Source organism: Stylophora pistillata, chromosome 1, assembly GCF_964205215.1.
Source record: "Stylophora pistillata chromosome 1, jaStyPist1.2, whole genome shotgun sequence".
NCBI classification, from domain to species: Eukaryota; Metazoa; Cnidaria; class Anthozoa; order Scleractinia; family Pocilloporidae; genus Stylophora; species Stylophora pistillata.
The window spans coordinates 47,071,613-47,084,112 of record NC_142519.1 but is presented as its reverse complement, the minus strand read 5'-3'; the positions used below and the strand labels follow the sequence as shown (position 1 = coordinate 47,084,112).

General features: G+C 41.3%; 3 pseudogenes; all 3 read right to left on the bottom strand.

The window, feature by feature from the left end:
* Nucleotides 1–3,086, bottom strand: part of LOC148742817 (uncharacterized) — a 3,330-nt pseudogene extending 244 nt beyond the window's left edge.
* A 136-nt stretch (nt 3,087–3,222) lies between these two features.
* Nucleotides 3,223–5,568, bottom strand: LOC148742816 (uncharacterized; annotated as a pseudogene).
* Nucleotides 5,569–8,270, bottom strand: LOC148742815 (uncharacterized; annotated as a pseudogene).
* Between the last annotated feature and the right edge of the window lie 4,230 nt (nt 8,271–12,500).

Genomic DNA, 12,500 nt, shown 5'->3' with positions numbered 1-12,500 from the left:
GCTTCGTCGCGCTATGATTTCAATATGACGCTTGCGTCCCAACATGGCATTGGTAAGCGGTATCCAGGCACATGACCTAATCCTGCAAGGGGCCTATTGTCATTTGCTCGTGCGTTGAAACGTACCTCCAACATGCTTTTATCGGAAAAACGCTCACCACAGAGTGTGCAAGACTGGGGTTTAAGAATGTTAATTAAGTTTTTGGAGAGCTTTTGGCTTTGTGCAGACTTAACAATTTCATCACACTCAAGGCAAGTTTCACAGTAGTCTGATTCTTCATCTTCATCCCTCCCACAGTAACAAACTCTAACTGATTGACAATGAGGAGGCACACGAGATTGAAAGTGTGACTTGTAAGTGTTTGGCATTGGTTGATGTTCAGGAAGGTAAAAGCTTCGTACATAGTTGGCTCTCATTACTTGCCACCATTTACCGGAGGTGTCCTGACTTTTGGATTTGTTGCTTAATGCAGGGTCATTCTTTACACAAGAATGCTTCGCTTCCTTTGCTTGCCGAGAAATGATTGCATTCCCAACCTTGAAAGTCTTAAAGAGCTTGAAAGCATGGTAGGGAACTGCATAGGCAACTGTCCAAACAGTGACATTAACATGCCTTGGTAAAAGACAGGCACATGAAATTGAAATAGAGCTTACAATGTTCATTAAGCTCTTGTAAATCTGCTGGTGTTGTTAACACCTTGTTAAAAATAGAACACGCATGCTGGAGAAATAACACTATTCTACCAAGTGCCAAACGTACAACACGCAGTGACAGTGACTCATCTGTGGAGTACAAAATATCAATCAAGCAGTATGCATATCTTGAAAGTGTAATGGCTTGAGCTCCAATAAGCCTTGTTGGAATTTTGTTGTGCCTCCTTTTCTCATCTTCATAGTGCTCCTTGATCAAAGGCACCAGATAGGATAATCCACAACCCAATGATGGTTGTCCATTAATTGTGTTACCTGTACCCTGTGCATCTGCAGGCCTTGTTGTGGGATTACCTAGCATTCTAATAAAGACATCAAACATACCTCTTTTGACAAATTCCAAGTAAATGACTGATAAGATTTGCTGCTAAGCATTGATCTCACAGTGCAGTGGTTCAGGTCTTTGCCTGTCAGCAAACTCTCTAATGCGAGGAGGGCCAAGTGTCCTGATACCATTTTCTGCCATGTATGCCAGCATTTGTTCATGTCTACTCTTTTGTGGAAGAGTGCTTTCAGCAGTTGACATAAATTTGGCAACTTTCTTTGCATACTCTGATCGATCAGCAATGCTGTAAGGTTTCCAAATATCAGATGGCGAGTATCCAATGGAGCCCCCCATTGTACACAATGATCCCTAGTGTACATTTGCATATGGAGATGGGTAAGTTGAAGCTTGGTTGAGCTCATTAATGGTCCAACTCTGCCAGCACATATCAGCGCTTGGCTGGAACTCTACTGTGCACTGGTTACCATACACAGTGCTAATGTTTCCCTCCAGCAAAGCCATCTCATCTGTGTGCTGCTTCCAAAGATTTTCCAATGCCTCATGTTTCTCTCCTAGGCTTACACAGTGCAAGAGGTATTGGAAGTCAGAACTTCGCACTCTGTCACCCAGGTTCCACATTGTCAAACTCCCTTTTGACATTGTCAATTGGCTGATTTCAGGGGCACCATCATCTGAGAACCGGAAGATGAAATGGTTTTCTATTTCATTGAACCAAACAAGCTTCTTCATCAGATGTGGTACTCGCAGGTGTAAATCAATAATTATGAACACAAGTCCAGTGACTGTTCTTGACACTCCAGGAGCATTTGGGATTTGATTAGCTGCACTAATGTTTAACTGCTTAACAAACATCTCTACAGCAGCATTAGAAACGGGTTGTGGAACTCTCAAATCTACCCCCACACACTTTACATTTCTTGGAACCCATACTTCTGACTCCGCATTAAAATATGAAGTCTGGGTTTTGCACACTAAGATGAATTTCCTTTGGGAAAGAAAGTTCTGATATTTAGTTGCTATGGCTTGCGTTAAAGCTTCAGGAGATGCTTGGTGCTCTTTCATTGCCTTTTCAAACACTTCCTGGATATAATTTCCTCTTTTATAGCCAGTAATAAATTCACCAACCAGTTCTTTAGGAGCATTAGCAACAATATAGTCCCATGCTCCATAAAATGAACCTGAACTTCCACCATAGATAAACTTTAAGGCTTTTTCTTTCTCTTTCCGTCTGCGATGCCTTGTAGTTGGTTTAGTAGCTGCTAATGTACTATTTTGCTCCCGTTTTGACTTTGAAAATTGCTTAAAATCCAATGCAAGGGATGAAATCATGGATTTCAGCAGTTCATTCTGCTGGGTAATAGCAGACAACTCCTTTGTTGATTCAGCCAGTGCTTTCATGTTTTCAAAACCAGCATGTAGACTACACAACTCATTCTCTGGGAAAAAGTACACAGATAGTTTTAGTTTAAAGGATAGTATAAATATAGAAGCTCTACTTGATTTTCCCATGGTATTTTGATCATCCAAAATCTATCCACGCAATGTTTTTTTCTTATGTTCTCTCATTGCTACATGTACTAAGCTTATAAATTTATAATAAACTTCTATAAACAATGCATTAGTAAGCTTTTGTGTGAGTTAAAAATAAAATATTGCACGGTCCTGAATGTATCTATTTGTTAAAAAGTTTTACCTTTCTTGTCTAACGCGGTGTTCATTAATTGTTTGCTCGTCTCGAGTGCCTGTTCTCGGTCATCGAGTAACAGTCTCTTCGCCTCGTGCATTTCTTCAAATTGTTTTTCCTCTTTGAACAGTTTCTGTTAACATGTGTTCAGTTGAAACACTGGAGATAATTCCAAAAACGGAATAACAGGCTTTTCTGAGTTGCATCTACCTATATGACCAGCTGCCTTCGAACATTTCCTACTTTTACAAACTTCTGTTGCAGTTCTGGTAGCCGCCATCTTGCATTCTGCCCCAAGTAATGTGGTGGTCACTGGGGCATTTCTCTACATTTTATTTCGCGCTTTTAGAAAGCTTCATTTGGTCAGTTGACTAAAAAAAAGATTTCTTTTGGGTTTTTGCTTTGGCACCACTGTTTCGTGGAATTTGCTCTCCGCACACGCTGGTTCAACAAACGAGGACTGTATACTCTCTTTTAAGTTGGCTTTTATTCTTCAGCTCACAACATTCACGTTCTGCTCAACGATCTAACTGACTTAGGATCAGAAGTGTCACTTTTATTGGCTAGAGATATCCACACCCAGATACGTAGGTCCGGTGTGGTCGGATAGGGCTTAGTTGTCTACATAATTTCCTAATCGGTTGATCCCAGTAATTCCTGTTGCATGGGTCTGTTAGACAAATCTTATTATCGTTAATCTTAACACGTGATTTCACTAGCAATTATCTAGTTAATTACATCATTGTTTGTCGATCGTTCTACGCATTCTTTGTCAATATTTCCGTTTACATTCTACCGGTCTCTATTAGAGGTAAAGAACCAATAACTCACTTAGTGCGCCGCTAATCATGCGAAATATAACAAAACAAGCAAAATCCTAATAATGGGTGTAAATGTTCTATGACACACTCCCCCCCTTGACTCGTCTACCAGTCAAGGATCAGGCGTGATTTCCATCGTGAATCTAGAGCCGCGCTTCTGCACGGAACAGTTCTTGTAGGATTTTCAACCGTTCTTCTCCTTTGTTCGGAGCTGTCCACGTGTGATAATCCCTACCCCTTACTCCTAATTTCTAAGGGGTATAGCTTTTGCACTGGCCTGGATAGGTGGGTCGGTTTCCCCTTTCTGACCACCCTCACTGTAGCACCTCTAATAACACCATCTTTCCCTTTGAGTAGGCTCTCTACCACCCCTATCTTCCATTCTCCTCTTTTCTTTTCTTCCTCATGCACTACAACTACATCTCCTACTTCTACTGCTCCAATCTTATTTTGTGCCTTACACCTGTGAAACTCATGCAAATTTGCTAAATATTCCCTTCGCCACCTATTCCAAAAGTGACTTAATCGAGCGCTTAGACATCTAAATCTTGTGAAACATTCCGCCTCACCCACCACATCCTCTGGTTCTATGACTTCGTCCGGAACTGATTTGATCCTTCGTCCATAGATTACATGAGAAGGTGTTAGCACTTCCCCGTCTACCTCGTTGTACTCATAAGTTAACGGCCTCGCATTTAGAGTGCATTCTACTTCAACGAGCACAGTTAGTAACTCCTCATAAGACAATCTGGCATTTCCCAGTGTCTTTCACAAACAATCTTTAACACTCGCAACCATTCGCTCAAAGAATCCCCCCCACCAAGGTGCCCTTTCTAAATTGAATTTCCACTCTATCCTCATACGCTCTAAGTCTGCTTTGGGTTTCTGGATGATCGAACAATTCATTTAAGGCCTTCTCTGTGGCTTGAAATGTTTTTGCGTTATCTGACACAACAAGAGTGAGCGTTCTGCATCTTGCAGTGAACTGTCGCAAACAGCGTCTAAACGATGCGGCCGACAAGTCTACTAGCTCTAAGTGGATAGCTCTTGTCACACAACATGAAAATAATGCGATATACACCTTCTCCATCTTTCCCACCTTACTCTTTACGCATAAGGGCTAAGCAAAATCGATACCTAAACTCTGGCAATGCAGCGGGTGGGGGAGAGCTGTACGGTTTGCCCTTCAGTTTCTTACAAGTGACACACATTTAGAACCTTTTTTACTTCTTGCCTGCCCTTTGGTACCCAATACTTTGATCGCAATTGGGCCAATGTGGCCCTCGCGCCACTGTGGTGTACCCTTTGGTGACAATCTCGTACAATCGGCTTAGTTAAATGGTGCTTTCTGGGTAAAATGAAGGGTCCTCTAGCAGTGAATTCTAGGTCTGAGTTGAGAAGCCTGCCTTCGCACCTCAAAATTTCACCTTGCTTTACAATCCCCAGTTCACTTACCAGTTGCTCAAAGTTACCCTGCTGTTTTAGTTTTTCTTGAGCTGACTTGGTCAACTCAAGCTCAGCTTCCTTTAGTTCTCTCACTTCTAACTTACATGCCTGCTTAACATCCACCTTTCACTTCACACTTGCCTTCAAATTATTTAAGAACCATCTTACCAAACAACTACACACACTAACCTTTGCAGCTTACTGTAATCATTCAGTGGTACTACTGCTGCAATGCCGTCTTCGCCCTTTGTTTCGACCAGCAACGCCGATGTGGATTTCTTTGCTTTGAGTAAACATTCGGGGGTCTGAAAACCCTCCCTCCTCACGGGCCAGTCCTTTTTCTGTCCTTTCAACCATCGAGGGCCAAGCCACCAAAGGTTGTCTTCCCTCAATTGGGAGGCCAGAGCTCCTCTCGAACCGAGATCTGCTGGATTTTCGTCCGTTGAGCAGTGCGCCCATTCTTCCTTGTGTCAACATGAGAATTTCATTCACTCTATGTCGCACAAACTGCTTCCACTCTATCTTGTTTAGGATCCAGCTGAGAGCCGTTGTGCTATCTAACCAGAACCTCACACCATCTATGGTGACCTGCAACTGTAACATGTTGCATACTGTGTTCATAAGTTGGGCCAGTATTCTCGCTGACATCAATTCTAATCTGGGGATGGACAGCTGTTTTAAGGGCGCAACTCTCGTTTTGCTCGTGACTAATCTCACATGGGCCTGTTCATCGTCTGTACGGTACACGAAGTAAACCATGGCACAATACGCCTTCTTACTGGCATCTCCGAACCCATGCAAGTAACACTCTGTCACACACTCTTCTCTCGCCTCATAGACACCTATTCTAATTTCTCTCGTTCGCGACAAATCATCAACCCATTTACTCCATTTTTCTTCAATCTTGCCTGTCGATGTTTTGTCCCACTCAAACTTCTTACCACAGACCTCCTGGAAAAGAATTTTTATACTCACCATCACCGGACTGATGAGCCCCAGCGGGTCAAACAAACTGGCTAATAGGCTCAACACATTACGTTTGGTGGGTTCTAAGCCTTCTGCCCTCTTGGCGATATGCGCGAGATCAAGGTGGAAGATGTCTAATTCACAATTCCACTTAACACCCAGAACCCTTTCTCCCTTGGACTCTCCTTGGCAGTCTAATTTCGACTTCGCGTATGTTTCTTCATGTTCTAATCTTTTCACAATTTCAGGTTTCGTCACGGCAGTCTCACTCAAACCGATTCGTTCCTTTAACCTTGGGTCATTAGTTTTCCACTTGCGTAGCTTGAAGCCTCCCTTTGCCATTCTGACCTTTGCCTTAGTGTACAGATCATACGCTTTGTCGGTCATACTGTCGCCCGAGACCAGGTCGTGTACGTAAAAACTCTCAATCATTTTCCTAACAAATTCAGGATCCGCTTCTGCAAAGGTTGCTAAATGATGTCTTATAGTTCCATTTAGCAAGAAAGGCGACGCGTTCAATCCAAAAACAACTCGACAAAACCGATAAACAAGAACACTCGAATTGCTATCACACACGTCATCCACCCACAGGAACCTCAAACAATCGCGATCATTTACATTTACAGAAATATTCAAATAGGCCTTCTCAATATCTCCGACAAGCGCGACTCTATTTTCTCTGAACCTTACCAGTATCTCGAAAAGTAGAGTGGTTAACGATCGCCCGGTAGGTAGACAGTCGTTAAGGGTTGTTTCGTTCTTACCTTCCTTTGCTGAAGCATCATACACTATCCTCAACTTTGTGGTCTCTGCATCTTTTCAGATGACAGCTTGATGAGGCAAATAATGCACTTTACATGCTCTCTCGTGTTCCGTCACACTCTCGATGACCCCCGAGCTTAATTGATCTTTAATGATGAAATCGTATTCTTTGAGTACTTCCGGTTCCCTTTTCAATCATTTAATTTGACTCCTCATGCGTGACAGGCTGTTTGCATAATTACTAGGAAGGGGCTCGTGACCTTGTTTCCAAGGTAACTTAACCAAATACCTCCCATCAGTGAAACTAATGTCGCCTTCGAACGATTCGTGCTCCTCGTCGCTTGGTTTAACTCCTAAACTCTCTAGATCCCACAACTGATTGACTGCGCCCTCTAAACTGTCTTTTGCGATCGCTAAACTATCATGGCCTATGAAATTTATTGACACTTCCTGTTCGCTGTTAGATCCCTTCCTTTTTAGGGGGCTCGATAATACCCATCCAAGCTCAGTCTCCACTGCTACGGGTTCTTCTGACTCCCCCCGTATTGTTTGCCCCCTTTGAAATTCCCACAAATAATATGATCCTATCAATAAGTCAATTATGAGCTCTTCCTTGGTTTAACAAACGTCGGAAAACCAAAGGTTACGCAAATGTGGGTAGTCGTTTTTGACGACCTCTACGTGCTCGTTGCTTATGTTGGATATTTCTGGCACAACATATGCTTCAAGCCTGAGCGAACGGTTGGCTCGTAGAGGCATTATATCAAACTGAACGACTTCCATCAATCCTGATTCCTTAACTACCTGTCTGAATGTATTTATAGCTACCCATTCCTTTCTTACAATTCCCAGGCCATGATTTCTTGCAGCCTTAGCTGTCACAAAGGACCTTTGACTCCCTGATTCAAACAAAACTCTCATCCTACCCTTTACACTTCCCGCTATTAAGGCTTGGGCAGTGTGGAGAGCGATTTTACTTTCTGTACCCACGAGCAAACTACTTGGGCTACTTGCTACTGGTTGACTGTTATCCCCCTCTGAGACTTTCTGAGACTTTCCGTCACACAAACACGTGTTGTAAGGACCCTTACAATTCTTACATTTGACAGTGACCTTACAGTCACAGGCGTGATGGCCCTTGTTAATACATTTGAAACATCTACCGAGTTTAAGTAAAAGTTTCTTACGTTCCTCAATGTTCGTGACCTTGCATTCCTCAGGAGGATGGATCCCAAGGCAGAACGCGCATCTTTGATCTTGTCCCTTTGGGGTGAACAGCGCACTGGAGGTAAAGGGTTCTTTTATTTCATCGCCGGATCCAACTCGGTGTTGCGTCAGACAATGGTCTTCTCTCAGTTCCACTTCGACCAGGAGTGCCTTCAACATATCGCCCAACGCCCACTGCAAGTACTCCTTTCCTCGTGTGATGGTCAGTCGGATGGAGTCGGGAAGCTTCTTCAACAGCACTGGGACGACAACTTCAGAGTGGCTTTGTTCTTCCACTGCTAAGGCCTGCAATGCTCTATACTTTGTTTCTGCGAAGTTGTAAAGGCTGCGCAGTCTTGGCATGTCACTCTCCTTGAAAACGGAGCACGCATTCAACAGTTCATTAACAAGTGCTCTCTGAATAATGATCTTCCTGCCATAGCGTTTCTTTAACAGTTCTATTGCTGATTCGTAGTTGGCTGATGTCAGCGCAAACCCACCGATTGCTGATTGTGCTGGTTCCATTAGCAAACTCCTCAGGTACGAGAACTTGTCTATGTTTGAGAGCCCATCATTCTGGTGGATGGCGCTTTCGAACAAGTCCCAAAACTCCTGCCATTTGCAGAGTTTCCCATTGAACTTTTTGACTTCCAACTTTGGGAGCTTCGCTCGCACCACCTTCTGTTGGCTGCTCTGATTACTCTGGCTTAGATTTAAACTCGCTTGCACGTGCTGTGGTGTCATTGGTGGTAGAGGAGGGGTGCCTTGCTCTGCTAGTTGCTCTTCGATGGCCGCCAGTATTTGTGTTGCGTCCGCTCTCAAACGGCCACTCCTTTCAATCTCATCTGCTATGTCCTCCTTTGTCGCCTTTTCGTCCACTGCCAACTCTTCTAAGATCTGCTCATCCAGTGGCGAAATCTTTTTAATCTGTTCCATTAAACTGGCTTTCCATTTCAACAGTTCACGTTCTGCTCTACGATCTAACTGACTTAGGATCACAAGTGCCACTTTTATTGGCTAGAGATATCCACATCCAGATACGTAGGTCTGGTGTGGTCGGATAGGGCTTAGTTTTCTACATAATTTCCTAATTGGTTGATCCCAGTAATTCCTGTTGCAAGGGTCTGTTAGACAAATCTTATCATCGTTAATCTTAACACATGATTTCACAAGCAATTATCTAGTTAATTACATCATTATTTGTCGATCGTTCTACGCATTCTTTGTCAATATTTCCGGTTACATTCTACCGGTCTCTATTACAGGTAAAGAACCAATAACTCAGTGCGCCGCTAATCATGCGAAATATAACAAAACAAGCAAAATCCTAATAATGGGTGGAAACGTTCTTTAACACACTGCTAGTTCACTGGAAGGGAAAGACTAAGGAATCGGGCACGAGATGGCCATGTTGAAACCTAGCTTTGTTGATTTGGGACAGGTGTACTGTGATCACCTTGGTAACTCTTACAATTCGGAAGGTGGTATCTATCTTTTATAATAATGAGGGTAAAACACGTTTGCAATCACATTCAAAGTTGTGATTGGCTTCTGTTATTTTTCACCTTCTCCGTGAACACAACTCGAGGCGAGGTTTCAATTCTTTGTCTCTCTGACAACTCTTGGCCACAAACCCTTCATTTGTAGTACGTTCGATTCTTCTCGATTATTTCTACATAGAGTGAGTTCACATAATTATTTATAACATCTTCAAAACATGGATCCAAGATTAATCCATCGTCCAAAAGCGCAGGGTACGGATGAGAGAAATCAAAATAATCTTCTGCGCTTCTCTTGAGACTACAATCAGGCAAGCCAGGGGATTCTTTTTACAAGCCAATGACAATTCCCAAAGTATCCACCTGACCATGCCCGTGATCGGAAACAAAAAAACTCCATTTGGCGCTCGTCTTTGAATGTACCTTTCATCGGTTCAATGGGAAAACGAGAGCATAGCGAGGGGTATAAATGAAAAGCAAGTCATTGGCACCGTGGAGATAAAAGAAGAGACAACAGTTCACTTATCGACTGGCCGATACTAGGGTCGAGCGGCCATTTATAAAGGTATGATTTTGAAAGTTTATGGTGAGTTCAAACTGCGATATTTCGGTACGTGATCAAAACTGAGAATCCATTCAGTCACTTGCATGCCACAATTTCTTAAGCTTACGCTTTACAATGAAATAAATCTATCAATAAGCTGAAAACAAGTAATTTTTTTAAGTGCAGATTTTCTGAAGTAAAGAAAATTTGGTAAAAATGACAATCAAAGAGATGCTTCTTTGCCACTTCAGTATATGTTGGGTAACATGTACTCTACAATGTATCTTTCTTACCAGGATGCTAAACTATATGGAAGAAAAAAGTTTAATAGTCTATAAAAGCCACTCCACAGTTGAATTGATTACAACAACTTTAACAACAAAAACAGACTTTCTTTTGAGAACTCAGTATTAACTGAAATTTATAGATACGTGCTTTAGATATACCAATTAGGATATGGCATATCTGAAAGCGATTTTTCTGAGAATTTTTTTTACAAATGTATATTCAGACATTACCATAGAGATGATAATTCAAAGGGACTTTAAAAATCATATGCATGTTACATTATACCAGGTCACTTAATAAGCAAATCCTTGGAAATTTCCATGCACATTTCAGGATCGATTATAATGTTACTGAATTTACCGTGTCAATGGAAGATCTCTGGAAATTTCCATAGACATGTCAGGATCAATTATAACTGTGCATCTTAAATTTTGCTGTGTTATTGGAAGGTCTATGGAAATTTCATCTTACATTATACCATTTTAATGGAAGGTCTATGGAAATTTCCATGCACATGTCTAGATCAATTATAGCTGAACATGTTACATTTTACCATTTTAATGGAAGGTCTATGGAAATTTCCATGCACATGTCTAGATCGATTATAGCTGAACATCTTACATTATACCATGTTAATGAAAGGTCTATAGAAATTTCCATGCACATGTCTAGATCAATTATAGCTGAACATGGCGATTGTTACATTATACCATTTTAATGAAAGGTTTATGGAAATTTCCATGCACATCTCTAGATCAATTATAGGTGAACATCTTACATTATACCATGTTAATGGAAGGTCTATGGAAATTTCCATGCACATGTTTAGATCAATTATAGCTGAACATCTTACATTATACCATGTTAATGGAAGGTCTATAGAAATTTCCATGCACATGTCTAGATCAATTATAGCTGAACATGGCGATTGTTACGTTATACTATTTTAATGGAAGGTTTATGGAAATTTCCATGCACATCTCTAGATCAATTATAGGTGAACATCTTACATTATACCATGTTAATGGAAGGTCTATGGAAATTTCCATGCTCATGTTTAGATCAATTATAGGTGAACATCTTACATTATACCATGTTAATGGAAGGTCTATGGAAATTTCCATGCACATGTTTAGATCAATAATAGCTGAACATCTTACATTATCCCATTTTAAAGGAGGGTTTATTGAAATTTCCATGCATATGTCTAGATAAATCATAGCTGAACATCTTACATTATACCATGTTAATGGAAGGTCTATGGAAATTTCTATGCACATGTTTAGATCAATTATAGCTGAACATCTTACATTATACCATGTTAATGGAAGGTCTATGGAAATTTCGATGTACATGTATAGATTGATTATAGCTGAACATCTTAAATTTTACCATGTCGATGGAAGATCTATGGGAATTTCCATGCACTTCTGGATCAATTAAAGAACCTAGATATACATGCGTACTCAATCATGCATTTCACCTATTTTTAACTCTTTGTATCTCCTTCTTAAGTACTGGACAGACTCCTTCCTTAGTTTATCATTCTCATCTAATTCGATGTCAAAATAGATTACGGTTTCTTTAGGAATTTGGCTGGAAGTCCATCCAGGCCATGATACCCACTTTCCTTTGTAAGAACCTTTTAGCCACTCCACAATAAAGGAAGAGTTAGTGACTTCCTTTACCTTTGCCAAATGGGTAGGTTTGTAGTATCCCTCAAGATTAACCGCAACAATGCAACCTGGCAGAACTCCTTCAAAGGTATCTACCTCGGTGACCACAGCTGTCTGCCTCCTATAAGCTCCACTGTACACCTGAAATTGTAAACAAATTATAAATTGAGTCAATTATGAAAGCCTTTTGATAGGCATTTTAGTGTGTGTGTGTGTGTGTGGTCACCTAAAGGAAAATTCAGCTGTGGCTGACACTGCATCTGAATAAAAGACATGATGGAAAGGTTTGGTGGGTACATACAGCTTTGGCCAAATTAAAATAGCTATAAGTTTGCATGAGGAGGAGGCTTAATTGAGTTGGGCATACATTGTATGTCTTAATTTTGAGCATAAATCACTCGCACGGGAGCAACTTGAGTTCTGACCATATCATCCACATCCTCATGGACACCTTCAGGTTTTTGCCCCAAAAAACCCACACTATTCCCAGCAGCCTCCAATTGTTTTTGTCTTTCTTTAACTCTTTCCTTGTTTGCAATGATTTCTTTTAATGGCCAAGTGACTCTCCTTTCTGGCGGATGCCTTCTGGTATTTTCAGGGTGAAGTAGTGAT